The 16,870-nt window shown below is 37.8% G+C and overlaps 1 protein-coding gene and 2 long non-coding RNA genes across 4 annotated transcripts in view; 1 reads left to right on the top strand and 2 right to left on the bottom strand.

Moving 5' to 3' along the window:
• LOC138137246 (uncharacterized) overlaps window positions 1-16,870 on the bottom strand; it is a 296,725-nt gene that overhangs the window by 246,997 nt on the left and 32,858 nt on the right. The gene's annotated exons all lie outside the window — the stretch shown is intronic.
• LOC138136676 (uncharacterized) lies at window positions 9,342-11,308 on the top strand. 2 transcript variants are annotated; one of them, XR_011161386.1, is made up of 4 exons: window positions 9,342-9,863; window positions 9,970-10,188; window positions 10,243-10,823; window positions 10,874-11,308. It is a non-coding gene; the product is annotated as an uncharacterized lncRNA (long non-coding RNA). The 2 variants fall into 2 exon arrangements; XR_011161385.1 differs by having other exon boundaries at window positions 9,343-10,188.
• On the bottom strand, window positions 11,166-15,539 carry LOC138136677 (uncharacterized). Its single transcript, XR_011161387.1, has 2 exons — window positions 12,707-15,539; window positions 11,166-12,570 (listed from the first exon to the last, which is right to left on the bottom strand). It is a non-coding gene; the product is annotated as an uncharacterized lncRNA (long non-coding RNA).

Below are 16,870 nucleotides of genomic sequence, written 5' to 3'. Positions count from 1 at the left end.
AGAAAAACTAATGCCAGCTATTTTAGTACACAGTCCTCCGGATGTAATTGTGCCACAAGACGACGCTTCACCTCATTATGCTGTACAAGTTCTACTCTTTTTAGATCACCAATTTCACCAATCTTGGAATGGATTCGATATGCGCCGGAATTTGCCAACTCCGAAATGTAGTTTTGATGATGATGCCATAACGAAACTAATGGTGTCCATTTTTAACAACGATTGATCAACCTGACGATTCATCTAATCTGTCCATGAATAAGTGTCTAGAACCAGTTTAGAAGAATGGTATCAGATTTGTAGTGGTAGTAATATTATTCGACCACTCCAAAATTGTGGGAGCGAACATTAGGCACCCACACTCGCAAGACTCCCAAGTTGGCAGCACGTAGGCATCCTCTAGGATGTGCTTCTTTATATTTGGCAAGGGCCTACGAATACCTTGCCACGCTAAAAACAGAAGTATACAGCTGCAGTCTGTGCAGTTATTGCACAGACAACAAATAGAAGAAATAAAGAAAGATGAAAGAGAAACAGAAAAAATTGAATAAGGAAGAAACTTTCTAGTGGCGACAACGGGGTGAACACGATTTAATTAAAGTCGAAATAGGACAAGAAACAATAGTTTAGCCTTACAATTAAAGCAGAATGAGTTAAATGAAAAAGAATATAAAAGTGTAGGAGTCCGATTCGAGCAGTCGAAGCGAGCGGACCTGTTTTACGGCGCGCGATAAGATAAGTGGCAAGTAAAAACGAGGTAGAATGAAAAAAAGTGATAGTGAAAGCGAGAGAGACGAAGATCACAAAAGGAAAAGAGAAGAAGGACGAGAATCAGAAGAGAGGATTAACCCATTTCGGAAAAGTAAAAAAGTGGAAAGATCACCTGTTAAAAAGGCAATGGATGAGGAAATGAAAAAGATGTTGGAAAAAATTATGGAGGATGTAGGGGAGATAAAGGAAGAGAATCGGAAGATGAGCCGGGAATTGGAACAACTGAAAAGTATGATGCGTGAAAAGGAAGAAAAATGGGAAAGAGAAAAGATGGAATTAAAAGAAAAAATGACAAAATTGGAGGAGAAAATGGAAGAGCAGGAAAAAAGAGTGAGAAAAAAGAATATTGTCGTAACGGGACTGGATGAAGAGGAATGTGAGAACGGGAAGAAACTGGAAAAATGGATGAAGGCAGAATTAGAGGTTGAAGTAAGGGTGAAAGAGATGTATAAAATAAATGGAGGAAAAATGATTGTGGCAGAACTTGAGAGCTGGGGGGAAAAACGGAAAGTTATGGAAAATAAAAGGAAACTAAGAGAAAAAAAAGGAAAGAGAGTGTACATAGAAGATGATATGACAAAAAAGGAGAGAGGCACACAGAAGAAATTAAGAACGCTAGCCAAAGAAGAGCGAGAAAAAGGACTGCGGGTGAAAGTGGGTTATAAAAAGATATGGATAGAGGGAAAAGGTTTTAGGTGGGATGAAGAAAACGGGAAGTTACATACAGCAAATTTTTGAATAAGAGCGTAAGAAAAAGACGACAGGGCAGAAAAGGGAAAACGAACATGGAGAGGAATAAAGGAGAAAACGAGCAAATAAGAATAGTATTCTGGAATGTAGCGGGAATAAAAAATAAAGAGAATGAGTTTTGGAAGTATTTGGGAGAATTTGACGTAGTGGGATTGGTAGAAACGTGGGTGGAAGAAAAAGGCTGGGAAAGATTGGAAAAGAGAATGCCGAGAGAGTTTGAGTGGAAGTGTCAATATGCAGAGAGGGAAAGCAAGAAAGGGAGAGCGAAAGGTGGGATAATAATGGGTGTGAAAAAGGGACTGGAAGAAGAAAACGGATCTGGAGTAAAAGAAGAAAGAGGGTTTATGGAAGGAACGGTAAAAAGAAAACAGAGAAAATGGAGAATTGTAACAATATACAGCAGAAGTATGAAAGAAACGAAGAGAATAATAGAAGAGCGAGTAAAAGAGCAGGAAGAAGGAACTCTGGTGATTGGGGGGGATTTTAATGCAAGAATTGGGGGAAAAGGAAGGCGGATGGAAGAACAACAAGCAACAATAGAAAGAAGACCAACAAAAGATGGAATAGAAAACGCAGAAGGGAGAGAACTGGTTAGCTTAGTAGAAGAAAGAGGATGGGACGTACTTAATGGAAACTGCATAGGAGACGAGAAAGGGGAGTACACGTATATTGGATCGAGAGGGGAGACAGCTATTGATTATGTTATGGTGAATGAAGAAGCATGGGATAAAATAGAAGAATTTAAGGTGGGAGAAAGAGTGGAGTCGGATCATATGCCATTGGAAGTGAGGACAAAAGGAAGAGAGAAAGAGAGAAGTATGAAGGATGTTAAAAGAAAAATTGTGAAGAATATTTGGACGGAAGAAGGAAAAGAAAAGTATAGAGCAAGACTTAGGGAGGCAAAATACGAAGAAGGAGAAATAAACGAAAAAGTGAGGGAGCTGAGCGAGAACGTAAAAAATGCAACAGAAAAAAAAAGAGATAGAGATAAGAGAGAAGATGGGGCTGTGGAAAAACGAGTGGTGGGATAAAGAATGCAGGGAAGGGAAGCAAGCAGCAAGAAAGAAACTAAGAAATTGGAAAAAAGAAAAAGCAACGAAGGAAGAGTACAAGAGAGCACGCAAGAGGTACAAATTAGTATGCAAAGAGAAGAAGCAAAAGAAACGGATGGAAGAAGAAATGAAGATGAAAGGTATAAAGACGGAAGAAGAGGTGTGGAGATACATAAATAGGGAAAGAAAGAAAAAAGGAGAAATAGTGAGTGATAGAATTACTATGGAGGAATGGAGAAAGTACTTCAGTGAGTTGTTGGGGGGTGAGTGAAACAGACAAGAAAAGGAAAAGAGACAACACAGAGTGGGAGAAATAGAAGAGATAACAAGAGAAGAATTAGAGCAACAACTAAGAAAACTGAAAAGGAAAAAGGCACCGGGGAGGGACGGTATACAGAACGAATCGTGGATATATGGAACTGAAAGGGAAGTTGATAGGTTGTTAGAGATAATGAATGGAGTGCGGAAGGGAGAGGGCTTCCCCCAGGAGTGGAAGGAGGGGATAATATGCCCCATATATAAGAAAGGAGAAAAGGATACAGCCAGCAATTACAGGGGGATCACGCTCCTTAATACGGCATATAAGGTATACGCGATGATTGTGGAAGAAAGACTGATGAAAGAAATGAATGAGCGGGGTGCGTTACCAGACGGGCAGGCGGGATTTAGGAAAGGTAGAGGGACTATGGACAACGTATCATATAATAGGAAATGAGATAAAAAAGAGGGGTAGCGCATTTTTTGTAGACCTGAAGGCGGCGTTTGATAATGTGGAAAGAGACTTACTGTGGGAATACTTGAGAAAGAAAGGGATAAATGAGCATCTGGTAACAAAAATAGAAGAGATATATGAAGAGACGATAAGTAGAGTGAGAGTGGATGGAAGAGTGAGTGAATGTTTCAAGACGTATAAGGGAGTAAGACAAGGTTGTCCACTAAGCCCCAGCCTGTTTGCAGCGTTTATAGGAGATATAGAGGAGATGTTCAGGAAGGGGCAGGCAGGGGGGGTCGTGGTGGGCAAAGAAAAAGTGTGGTCTTTGGCATACGCGGATGATTTGGTGGTGCTAGCGAGAGAGGAGAAAGGTATGAAAGAAATGTTGGGTAACATGGAGAAATATATGAGGAGGAAAAAGTTGACGGTGAATGTAGAGAAATCCAAGATGATGGTGTTTAGAAAGGGGGGTGGTAGGAGAAAAATAAATGAGTGGAGATGGGAAAAGGATAAAATTGAAGAAGTGAAAGAATTTAAGTATTTAGGTTATGTGATGAATGAAAGAAACACAGCAGCAGCACATGTGAGAGAGTTAGTGAAAAAAGCGAATAAGATAATAGGAGCGGTATGGGGGATAGGAGAGAGAAAATTTGGACATGACTTTAGAAGGAGAATAATGATGTTTGATAGTCTGGTGAAAAGCGTGATGATGTATGGAGCGGAAATATGGGGATGGAGAGAGCAAGAAGGGTTGGAAGGGGTGCAAGGAAAATATTTGAAATGGGTGCTAAGAGTAGATAGAGAGACACCGGGCTATATAGTGATGGAGGAAACAAAAAGGGATGGAATAAGAATAGAAGCAGGAAAGAGAGCAATAAGATTTGAGGAGAGGTTGATAGAGAGAGGAGAGTGTAGAATTTTGCAAGTGTGTCTGAAAGAAAAAAGGAAAGAAATAGGAAAAGGGGTATGGAAAGAGAGGCATGCATATTTCGAAAGAAATGGGTATGCAGTAGGGATGCGCACGATGTATCGATATTGTTGAGATATCGATATTCGCATTTCACCGATACGATATTTACATCGATTTAATTTTTTTCGATATAATCGGTGAGAATCGATATTTTTTAACGATATTTTATGCGATATTTTTTTCCGCATTTGTCAGCAAAGTGAATTCTTTCACACACAGAAAGGCCACATATTTTATTTGCTTTTGTTTTTTAATGGCAGACGCAATGTCAGCTTTTTTAATCCACTTCGATTATTTCATGATTATTCTCGCGGTTTTGTTTTTCTTTTAATTTTATAGAAAAATATTTTTGTGATTATTATCAAATTATTTCTAACTGTTGTTACGCCATTGAAAAATAGTTATTTATGCAACGAGGTTCTGTGTAAATTGGGCTTTTCTAATTGCCCGAGAGGATTGAAATACGAGCGTAGCGAGGATTTTAAGGCCTCGAGGGCAATTAGAAAAGCCCAATTTGCACAGAAACGAGTTGCATACAAACTGTTATTGTTTGAAACGACGTCCCCAAAGCTTCCAAATCTATTAAAAATGATTTTGCATTTGCTTTTGACAGTTTTGACAAATTTTTCAAGAAATGTCAGTTCGAATGTGTTGCCTAGGGCAACGGTTGGTTATCTGCTATTTTTTGCTTTAGAGCAGTTAGGAGGCAGTTTACAAAGGAGAAAAATGAGAATTTATGACAGTTGAAAGCAATAAACATTAATTTTCACTATTTTGATTAATTACTCTTTTTTTTTAGAAATATCGATGTTAAAAAAAATCGATATTTTCTGGTCGATATATTTAGCACATCGATGTTTTAAATTCGATGTATCGATTGATGACATTATCGATGTTTCAAAAATTTTGCGCATCCCTAGTATGCAGGAGCGGAGATAGAAAGAATGCGAGAGGGAGGCAGAGCAATGACAGAGGAATTGGTGCAGAGAGACAGAGATGTGCAAGTGCAGGAAAGAAGAACGAGAATTAGGGAATCTAGGTACAATGGGAAGTATGAAAAAATAATAACGGAAGAACTACCAAAGTACCTAGGAAGAGAGAGTAGAAAGGAGAGAGTGATAATAGCAAGATTTAGGTGTGGAAATGAGGAGAGAGAGAATAAATATTGGAATGAGGATAGGATTAGAGTGTGCAGGATGCGTGGAGAAAAAAAGGAGACGATAGAACATATGTTGAATGAATGCGTAGAATTGAGAGAGAGAGAGGAAAGTAGAGAAGAAATGTTGAATGAGGACGGAAGAGGGATCGAATGGATGAAGAAGGTTGAGTGGAGAAGAGGGACAATATGTGGGGAGGGATAATTGTATTTGGAAAGCTGCTAATTTGTTATTGTTTTGAATTATTGTCTTATTTAGTTAGTTAGTTTTAGTTATTATATTATATTTTATTGTATTTTATTGAGTTAGTGGGAAATGTCGAAAATCGGATAATTTATAAACCTGTATAGGTATTAAATATACATACAACAGAATATAAAAGTGTATTTATTGTATTTTGTTGTATAAAGTTTAATTATAGGGCAATGTTATGTAGAATTGCTTCTGCCACAAAAACTGTTTGAACAGTTTCGACCTTCAGTCGACAACCATAAGCCAAAATAGGAAATCGACTTTTAATGACACCAAAACATCTTTCCTCAACATTCCTGATTCGAACGTGTCTTTCATTGTACACTAGTTCTGCGGGCCGTTGAGGATTTAAGAGTGGTGTAAATAAATAACTTCTTATTCGGGTACTGTTACGTTTCAAAAAAAAATTCCGCCAACACCATCTTGCGGAAGGCGCTCGCGCCTTTCCGACGAAATTTTTTTTGAGTGTACGACCGACGTGGCGACAAGAGAAGAAGTCGGTTGTGGATGGGCAGTTCCAGTGTGAAGGCGTGATGGGGTCCCACTTAGGTTCGAGTTTCCGGGAAGGACCGACGCCAAGCGCCGACTCCGTGGGTGCTCGGGGGCTCGAGCACCGATGAGAAATAAACAGTGGGTGCCGAGCACCCCTGAGAATAGACATCAAGAAACAGATCAGTAATCGCCTTTTAGGGATTACAATAAAAAATTTGAGAAATCTGATTGGCCGACAGCTGTGTGTTTTTATATTGTACACGGGCCGATGATTAACGATGTCTATCTCCGCGCAACGGCATAATTATTTTGTCCGCAGCTCTGTCGAATGATATTTGAAGTTTGAAGGGATGCCGAATATTAGCGGTTTTTTTTGTGGTCGTCGGAAGAATATCGTGTATACCACGTGTTGAAAATTCGATTTCACACTCGTTTGCTTAAGCCACGCGCCTACGGCTTGTGGCTCAATTCTGCAAACTCGTGTGAAACCTTTCATTTTCAACTCTTGATATACAATATACTATTACCTGTCACTGGGCCAACGTAGAAAAATGAAACTTCTCAGTGTTCTATGACAACCGATAACGCTAGACTTTATTACTAGTAGTGAAAAAAGATATTTTCGAAATGCTTAAAAAAAGTTGTCCGATGATATGAGTTTTATATGCAAGTTATTAGCACAGGAAATTAGTAAAAATTTCAGTACTATTTGATACCGCGCTTCGCGAATTTAGCCCCGATTTTGTAAATATTGTACATAAATGTAAATAAAGAACACGTAGGTTAAGTTAGATAAGTTAGGCTAAGTTTGTAAATATAGTTAGGTTTCTTTTTTTCTGTTGTGAGCCGGCCGGGGCAAGGTGTTGTCGACGAGGAGACCTGTCCTATAGTACGCGCGCGCGGCTGTTCCGCAGGCTTTATAGGCACAGGTGTTCTCTCGGCTGCGCCACCAAAGTTTCCGGCCGGACCAATCAGGAGCCGTCCTTGGCGCCTCGGCCCTCAGCCGGGCGCACATAAATAGGGGCTCACATTTTGTCAACGTTACTCCCGTACCGGTCGTAAAAGACGGACGAAGTCATTGAAGACTTGCTCTTCACCGAGACTTTTCTTTTCACCACATCCTGAGGGGTCCCTGCTCTGGCACGATCGACCAGACACCCCTCACACCATCATCAACGCTCCACCGAGGGGTCCCCGCGCTGGCGACATCGACCAGCCACCCCTCGCATCATCCGCCGTCCACCGAGAGGTCCCTGCGCTGGCAGAATCGACCAGCCACCTCTCGGCCGACCGCACCACCGAAACCGTCACCGTAGTCGCCCACGGCACTCGGTGGCACCCCCCTTCATCAACGAGGACTCCGACGTCTGTGGCGCTTCGCCCCCCCCCCTTGGTGCTTCGTCCCCTTGGCGTCTTGCCCCCTTGGTGCTTCGCCCCCCTGGGGCTCCGCCCCGACGTTCGACTTCGTCCCGTAACATATTGTAACTTTGTCGACATCCGATAAGCAAATACTTTCGAAGTTGCTGTACAATTTTCGTGCAAAATGGAAAGAATGTCAAAGAAAAGAAGAAAGATTTTACCAAAAATATGATGATTGGTTGAATACTCAGGTGCGTTTTCAGTTCGAAAACAGTGCACCAGATGACGATGTCACCATGACCTCAGATGACACGATGACACAAGAACGTCCATCCTGCAGTTATGAAGAAGCGAGCTCAAGGACAAAAAGACGAAAAGCATCAACTCTTCGTGATAACTATAATGTCTTAGAGCTTTCACATGCCACCGAAATGAGTTTTCGAGCTTCCGGATCTAAGGATTCTGCTAAAATTTTGAAGGACATGAGAGGGGACCCCTCAACTGCTTCAAAATATTTACAACATTCAAGCGGGACTAAAGAAGTTGAAATGTCGGCGGAGCAGGCACTTGCGCTTCTGGTGGATCAAAAATTGACAAAAAGTCAATACAATGGAATCCGGGACAGCAGTCTTCAATGTGGTTCGAAATTGTACCCTTCTTATCACACAGTTTTAGAAGCTAAGAAAGATCCGCGAATTTCATCCGACACTTCAGTATCTGAAACTTGTGCTGAAATTAAGTTGCAATCACTGTTAAATCTAACAACTGAAAGACTTGTACTGACACAGCAAGATGTACTTAACCACGCTTCATTGAATGATATTGAAGATTTACAGTTGATTTATAAATGGGGTTGAGACGGAACATCTACTGAAAATAATTTTAAACAGAAATTTGCAAACGATGACGGAACAAAAACTGACGCTCATATTTTTTTCACATCTTTAGTGCCACTGCAATTATACGCAATAAATGATGCTACTCAGGAAAAGATAATAGTTTGGAAAAATCCTAGACCCGCTTCGCCACGATTTTGTCGTCCAATAAAAATTGAATTTTTAAAAGAAACTCCTGAAACTACGCGATTGGAGGTAGGGCACATAAAAGAGCAAGCAAAAAATCCCATTCCATACAAAACTAGTATTAACAGGAAAAACATCACTGTAAAGTATGAATTAGTTTTGACAATGATAGATGCAAAAGTGTGTAACCCCTTAGCAAACAATCCTTCAACGCAGCGTTGTTATATATGTGAAGCAACATCAAAAGACTTTAATGATATCGATAAAGTTTAAAAAAAAGTCAAAGTTGATAATTTGAGTTACGGCATGTCTTCCCTTCACGCGTGGATAAGATTTTTTTGAGTTGTGCTTAAATGTATCCTATAGGTTAGACTTTAAGAAATGGCAAGCTCGAGGTGATGCAGATAAAGAACAAAAAAAAAATTCAAGACGATTTTCGCCAAAAATTGGGCCTTATTGTTGATCAACCAAAGCAAGATTTCGGTTGTACCAATGACGGTAATACGGCAAGGAGATTTTTCGAAAAATCATTAATATCTAATGCTCGCAAATGTAGTCGCACAAGCATATCGAAGATGTATTTAAGAGACTTTTTGTTGTGTCCGATCCTCTTATTTCAAACCACAGAAAATTGCCACAAAAGTAAATTCGTTCATTGTCTGCCAAAGCTATTCACTTGTTAAAAGAACCATTCATTTTACTGCAAAATGAACCAATCTCAAATGACGGCAATGATTCATCAGCAAACAGCGATAGTGATAGTGACGACGAAACTGGGTCGTAAAATTTATGTAAAACTTACAGTCAAGAATTGTGGGTATTGACGATTCAAACGTCATTCTATATGTCGGTAAAACAGGTAGTGACATAGTTCGTGACGTCAACGTGAGGATATTCGTTTGTCAATGCCAAGTTCGAGGACGTGTTTATTCTGTTTATTCTTTGTGTCTTACTGTGGTGTCTTGGTTAAACGGCTTTTAATTTCAAAATGTCCAGTTCAAGTGAACAAGAATTATATGTAACTGTGGAAACAGTTTGCAAATTCCTGGATGCTACTCCGAAATCGAGAAATTTCGCCGAAGGAGAACGCTTGTTGAATAGTCGCCACGTGATTTCGTGCGATGCAACAAAAAAAACAAGTAGTGAAGTGCATCTAAATGCAATTTGTTTGCAAACTTCATCTCTTGTGTCGTTACCGCACACAGTGACGGGGGTGCTGAGGATTTCTAACGCCAAAGTAAATATTACAGAGATGAAGTGTACATGCAAGGCAGGAGAAAGTGCAAAATGCAAACATATCGCTGGAGTGCTGATCTTCTGTACAAGGTTGTATAAGAATTAATTTCCCTTTAGCATGCTATTATTTATTTATTATTGTACTTGCTATATAGACATTTAACATGTGGACTAATTTTTTTAATTTCTGTTTTAGGAACAACATTTCCAACTTCGTGGTACTATCACAAACTGATGTGAAATGTACATGGAGTATTAAAAAAGGACCTGCATTAGAGCAGTATCAACCCATGCCATTAATGGAAACGGCTTGTTTTGAGGAGGTCACACCATGTGTTGTGGATGAAGAACTTTCAAAGTATTTTGAAAAAATACTTTTAGAGGCAAGTCCTCATTCTGCTCTGACTAAACACAGGTAAGATGAACATGCAACAATTAATTCTGGTGATCTTATTTTAAAATTATACAGACAAGGACGTGTGAGCATGCCTGGTGCAAGCAGCAGCAATTTAGAAGTGACCCCAGCTCCTTCAATGATAAATTCTAATGAGATGCCAAATATTGCACTAAAGACCCTACTAGAAGAACCAAATGATATAATGAAATATGTGGCAGAACTAGAAATCCAGCCACTCCATGGTTGCTGTCACGATTTTTATATGTCAAATGTGGTTTGTGATGACCCAATTTCAATGGCTATGAAAACCTACCACTGTAGCACAGCCTGGATGAAACAGCGCCAATTTCGTATAACTGGCTCAAGGTGCTATTCGATATTTACATATGGCAAAAATGTCAAATCAAAATGGGAAAAAAAGTCACTGCAATATTTTTGGCCGAAGCCTTTTAGAAATGCAAATATGGAATATGGCATAGCATGTGAGGCAGTTGCAAGAGATGCCTACCGGAAACACTACAATTGTGAGATTTTACAAGTAGGACTGGTAATCAGCCAAGCAAATCCTTGGCTGGCATATTCCCCTGACGGAATAATTCTGGATGCAAATGGACGACCACAAAAATTGTTGGAAATAAAGTGCATAGTGAAAGGTAACAATTCCAAATACTTGTAATAAAAATATTAATTTCTATGATTCTAGGAAAAAAATATACAATAGAAGAAGCAATTCAACATCATCGAGATTTTATTAAACATGATGGAGATCAATACTATTTAAACCCTAAACACAGATATTATGGCCAAGTTCAGTTGGGAATGGCCATTTTGGGTTTAAATAGTACTGATTTTGTGGTCTTTGCAAGTAAGGACAATAGTTTCTTAAACATTAATGTATTAAGAGATCATGATTTGTTAAAAAAATTTTGTTTTACTTTGAAATTTAATTATTTTGTCCACATGTTGCACCATGTTTGTGTAAATAAATCATAAAATAAAATACAGTATTTATTTAAAAATAAATTACAATTATTAATAATTTTTTCACCTGCCAATAGTGATTCAGTTCAAATATAATAACATGTAACATTAAGTAATATGTAATACACTATTATGACATAAATTTATTGTCGGCCAATATTGGTCTTGATAAATTAACAATACCACATACAATATTGAAAATATCGTTCATTAGAGGTATCATCTCAACAGATATTTTGCCTGAAAGAACTTTAAATATCTTTATGCGCGCGTTTGCCCTTTCAACATGCACTCTTGCAGAAGCAATCTTGGCATTTATAATTGCCTCTGCATAAGAAAACTGCTTTTTATTTTTTAGAAAGGGTGGCCTTACTATTTTTATGCCATATCCTTCACATAAATCTTGAATTAAGAATCCTTTGTCGACCATAATTTCATCTACGTATGGAGTTAGTTTATCCAAAATACCACTCTTTTCAAATATGGCTTTATCGGAAGCTCGGCCTCCATACAAAGGGCTTACATATATAATTACCCCAGCAGGACTAACGCCGGTCATGAATTTTAATGTTGTTGTACCTTTATAATGTGAATAACACTTAATCCTACAACAAAGTCTTTTGTGCTGTTGTACAGACAATTCTATACAGTCTAGAACAATTCTCACTTTTTGGAAGTCTGTGAAACACAGGGGCATATTTTTTTTAATTTCCTCAGCAGAAGGCAAAGATATAGTGCAGCGTAAAACACATGCCAATTTTGGAACTACATCAAAAAATATATTTTTACAAGTTTGAGATGAAACTCCGAATAATACCGCAAACACAACATAAGGCATGTCCAACTTTAATTTCATGAATACTAAAAATAACCTATTGTAAACAGATAATCTGTGCGCTCGTTTATCGTCAATAACCATAGATATGAGTTTAACAATTGCATTAAATAACTGAAATGAATAAATCCCAGTTAAACTGTTTAACTGCTTATCCGTTTTAACTACATCAGTTACTGAAACTGACAACTTGGTGTCTACTTGTACGAAACACTCTTTTGTATCCTTGGCTTCAAAACATTTGCATGTCTCTATTGTCTGTACGCTAGCATCTTTATATTTTGGCTCTTGCCTGTTGAGAAAAATGAGGGTCTCAGCGGCTGCAAGTCTCATGTTTTGTTGTTCAACATCCAAATTACTAAGAGTATCAACTCTCGTGCTCTGTTCTTCTGTTTTTATATTGCTTACATTATGATCTGCTGTTTGCTCTTTAAACAATTGTCTTGTCTTTGAACGCATATCTCTTGCTGCCTTTGTTTTATTCTGGTTTCCTTCATCTACAACTACAGTTGCTGACTGGGGAAGATTAACACTGGGGACAGCTGTTGGCAACAACATCTTCTTACCACTCCATAACCCACTATCTTTTAAAAAAAAAAAAATTCATTTTATCAGTATTTATATTATACTGCGTAGAAACTACTTATGAAATAAATTCAGTAATTTCAAAACTAATGAATTTATTCCATAAGTAATTTCCACACTGTATATTCAACTTACTTGCATGTTCAAAATCTTCTTTTTTAAAATGTACAGAACATATTTTCATAGATTTTGACACTTTTTTCCCGATTTTCAACTTTGCCTCCCATAACTGTCTTCGATTACAAACCTCTTCAACTCCAAATCCATTTTTAATATTGACTTTTTCCCCTTCTTTTGGAAATGAATGAAAAGACAATTCTGGGTTCTTTTTACGTACTGAAGTACAACCATATACTGCACAATTTACATTGCATTTTCTACCTGCCATTGTTCATAAAAATCGCTACTAATGACTTCAAAAGATTTTCTTTTTTCCTATAAACAGTGCTTTGTATGTACAATCACTCCTGTTATGGTCTTACCATCTTACCAAAAGCCTTGCCTTATTACTGTTAATAGTGTTTATTACTAGTCACTAACAATCACTTAGAACCACACTTAACAAAACGTCTATATCGTATATCAATTAAAATTAAATCCAAATGGACATGTAAACACACAAAAGCACGAAACCACGTGTAAACCCGTATACATAAAGTATAAATAACATCAAAACATGTAACAGCAAACAGCGTCCTCACTATGACGTCACTAGTGGTAATTCGGTTTTTTTCCGCTAGGGAGCGTAGCGCTTATCTAGAATCGACAATACGTACTGTTACGTTATTAATTTACACTTTTAGTATCAAAAATTCTTCAACTTCCACCTTCCACCTTTTATACCTTTTGCCCCTTCTCTCGTAATTTCGTCGCGACCGGTACCGGAAGTCGGGGTCCGAGAGCCCGTTCTGGAACGTTCTCGAACCTTCTAGAAATTACGATTTGCCGCGAAATTTAAATCGTAACAGTACCTAACCAATTTAATTTTGAATAATAAATATTCAATTAAAATAAATGTCCGCCATTTTGTATCCACCATTTTATTTTTGAACAAAACGATAACAAATTCATAATCAGTGACCATAAAACACATTTTAAAAGGGATTTACTCTCAAGAAACATCATTTTTTTTACAACAATGTCCTCCATTTTGAAGCCGTCATTTTTTTTTTAATAAGAACAAATTCGTAATCGGCCATCCTAAAAACGTATATACAGGCTGTCCCAAAATTGGCGTACAAACTACTTACTACCTTATCGAGGATGTTTAAATGTACATGAAAAAAATGTTTGCGACAAAAAAATTAATTTTTTTTATTATTATTATTAACGGTAATTCAATGTAAACAAAGATATATTCGTACATCATTACCTTGCAATGTTACCGTAGTGGATTTAAAATAATTTTTTCGATTTCCAAAGCTTCTAAATTCTCTACTATGCAGGACTAGATATTGGTAGTGAGTGATCTTGTACTTTGTGATAATATGTACGATTAGACGTAGCTGTCATGACAATTTGATACATATTTTTCAAAATACATAATTGACCTGTTAAGTGCCACTTTCAAAGACCGCTAAATCATCAAATAAGTCCAATAGAATTTTTTTAACATTTTTCTGACGTTTACGGTAATCTCTTCTACACCGTAGTGCACCGTTAGTACGCCATTTTTGGGACACCTGTATACCGATTTTCATCCAAATCCAAGAATACCTTCAGGTTTTGGCCACGTTTTGGAGATTTCGGACCACTGTGCGTCGTCGGGATGAGGCATTTGCTACTTTCTCGGATCGCTGGGACACCGTCCCCACTCAACCGAAGAACGCCTATTAATTTTTTACCACGGGTTGTTCGTCCCAAAGATGGCGAGACCTGGTCAGGAAACGGGCTGTTATCGGGGCGGACAACTTTTTGTCTTGTTAGCGCTTTTTATTCTCGTGACAAGACGATGACGAGGAAGGTCGGAGCCGGATGGAGTTTTCCTGGAGTGGACCAGCTTGGGTCGTCCGTAGATCGCGACCGCCTAGTTTTGATAGCTTGCGGGCAAGGGTGCAGGATTTAACTCGGCAGGTGGTGCGGTGGTGGTCCCTCGTTTCGGACAGTTACTTCGGCGACGGTCAAGGACGGAGACGTGTGACTGGACCACTAGTGAGGTGTAGTGTAGGCTAAATGTCGTTTTAAGGTCTAGTTTAACTTAGTTTAAGAATGTAAATAGCTCTCGACGAGAGAAATGTAAACCCGGAGTTAATAAATGAATTTTATTGACGTAACAGTACCCACTATCCTTTAATAATAGTATATTACATTACGAGAGTAGTAAAGAGCATATTACACACATGTGGATGAATTGCATACGAGCGACGAAAGAGCCAGTAATATAAATCCAGGTGTACGTAATCTCGTTAATACTCGAGTAATGTACTATACTTTTTCTACGACCCGTACTAGACTTTTTTCACGACCGGAATGATTCCGACCAAATTTCTAAAAAAATATTTTTCTACGACCATTACTTACAGATACAACAGAAAGGCATTCTCTTAGCAGATGGTTTCATTCATTGTATTGGAATGGAATTGTTTGATAAACACTAGCATCTGTCGCGAAATTTCTTTGTCAGCAGATTGTTGTTAGAATTTTAAGCATTTCCAGTGTTTCAGGCGGCGAACACATTTCATCTTCGCTTGCGCTGAACATTTTACAGCCAAAATTGAGTTCGCTTAGTTAAGAAGCAAATAATATTGTATTTGTATTAAGTGTTACCTTTTATTAAATAACGATCACGCTACGAGATGAAAATGTCAATTGAAAGAAGTCTAAACTGTCACTGAACGGCCGTTGCTTAGCAACGGTCATAGGTGCTGCCATCATAATTTGGCCAAATGATAAAATTCCTTAACAAGTAGTGGGCGGAGTTAATTTACTGTACACGTACGTAAGGGTACGTTTATGTTGGAGCTACGATGAGCGATATAAGCGGCGACAAGAGCGAACTGCCATGGTTTTCAAATGGCAATTCGCTCTTATCGCCGCTTTTATCGCTCATCGCAGCTCCAACATAAACGTTCCCTTAGGAAGCGTTTACTAGAGGGGTTGTTGGTGTGATTTTCACTATTTACGCTAGTGGTCGTAGAAAAAAGAACATTTCTGTGCATTCCATTTTCAAGGAAAACTTGAACTCTACTGTTAACGAAAATAGAACTATCATGCAAAGATCCGGGCCACCTGATTACTACATTTAAAATTCAGAATAACAAATAAATTTGAGAATTTAGAGCAAAATATGGTTTTCTGTTTCGATATATGTCCCCATCTTCACCACCAGGAGACTGCACCGAGGTTGATGCAAACAGCCATGAGTCGTTTTGTTTAAGGAAATAAATCCAAGTTGCTTTAAATATAACACTATAATGTTATAAAAGACGAAATTCTAAATCGCTTTGACGCTTCAGAATAAATATTCAGTTGACAATCCATTTAATAGTGTATAAATATCAAAAATCAACTTTAAATTTAAGAAAATTAATCGAAACTAATAAAATAAATATAACATTTTCAGTTTCTTGTAACAGTGCTAGTATTATTACACCGTCCTCATATGAGGTTAATCCAGAAACTGTAAAACATGTTGTACTTACATGAAGCACCACTGTATTACGAAATAAAAAACTAATATTATTTAAAAAAAATTTGGGGGGGTTGTTAAAATTGGGTGGCAACCAACAATGTCACGTTCAAATTGAAAAATGTCTAAGCTTTGGTAAGAAGAAAGTTTGCCAAATTGAAGGTGATAATAATCTGGTGGAAAATGAATTAGAATTTCCTGAAATAAGCATTGACTTTCCTACTCTCCCTGATATGGATGATTTAGATTGGAATAACGACGACGCACGTAGCACAAGTGATACAAGAAATAACTCCAAAGAAAATGACTGTGATGAACAAACCAAAGTTTTCAATATTAAAGACATTGAAGTTAATGATTTTCTGAAGTTTGTCTCACAACAGAAGAGGAAAACAGATATTTTTTTAAGTCAAAAAAAGAATTGTTTCACGTTTCCAAACATCTTGGACATTTTCGATATTGAAGATTCTTCCAGAACCAACAACAGGAAGAGGACTGCATCAATTTTCCTACAATTTGAACCTGTAGTCTTATATTTAGTTCTTTTAATATTTTTTTTTAAATGTGTTTTATATCTTATCTACTTATGTATTTTTTTTTGTTCGACAATAGGGTCTATTCTGTATTCAACCCATTAAATTATGATGGACCAGTAAAATTAAAAATTTTAA

This window comes from Tenebrio molitor, chromosome 8, assembly GCF_963966145.1.
Source record: "Tenebrio molitor chromosome 8, icTenMoli1.1, whole genome shotgun sequence".
NCBI lineage: Eukaryota > Metazoa > Arthropoda > Insecta > Coleoptera > Tenebrionidae > Tenebrio > Tenebrio molitor.
This window is presented reverse-complemented; position numbering and strand designations above follow the sequence as displayed.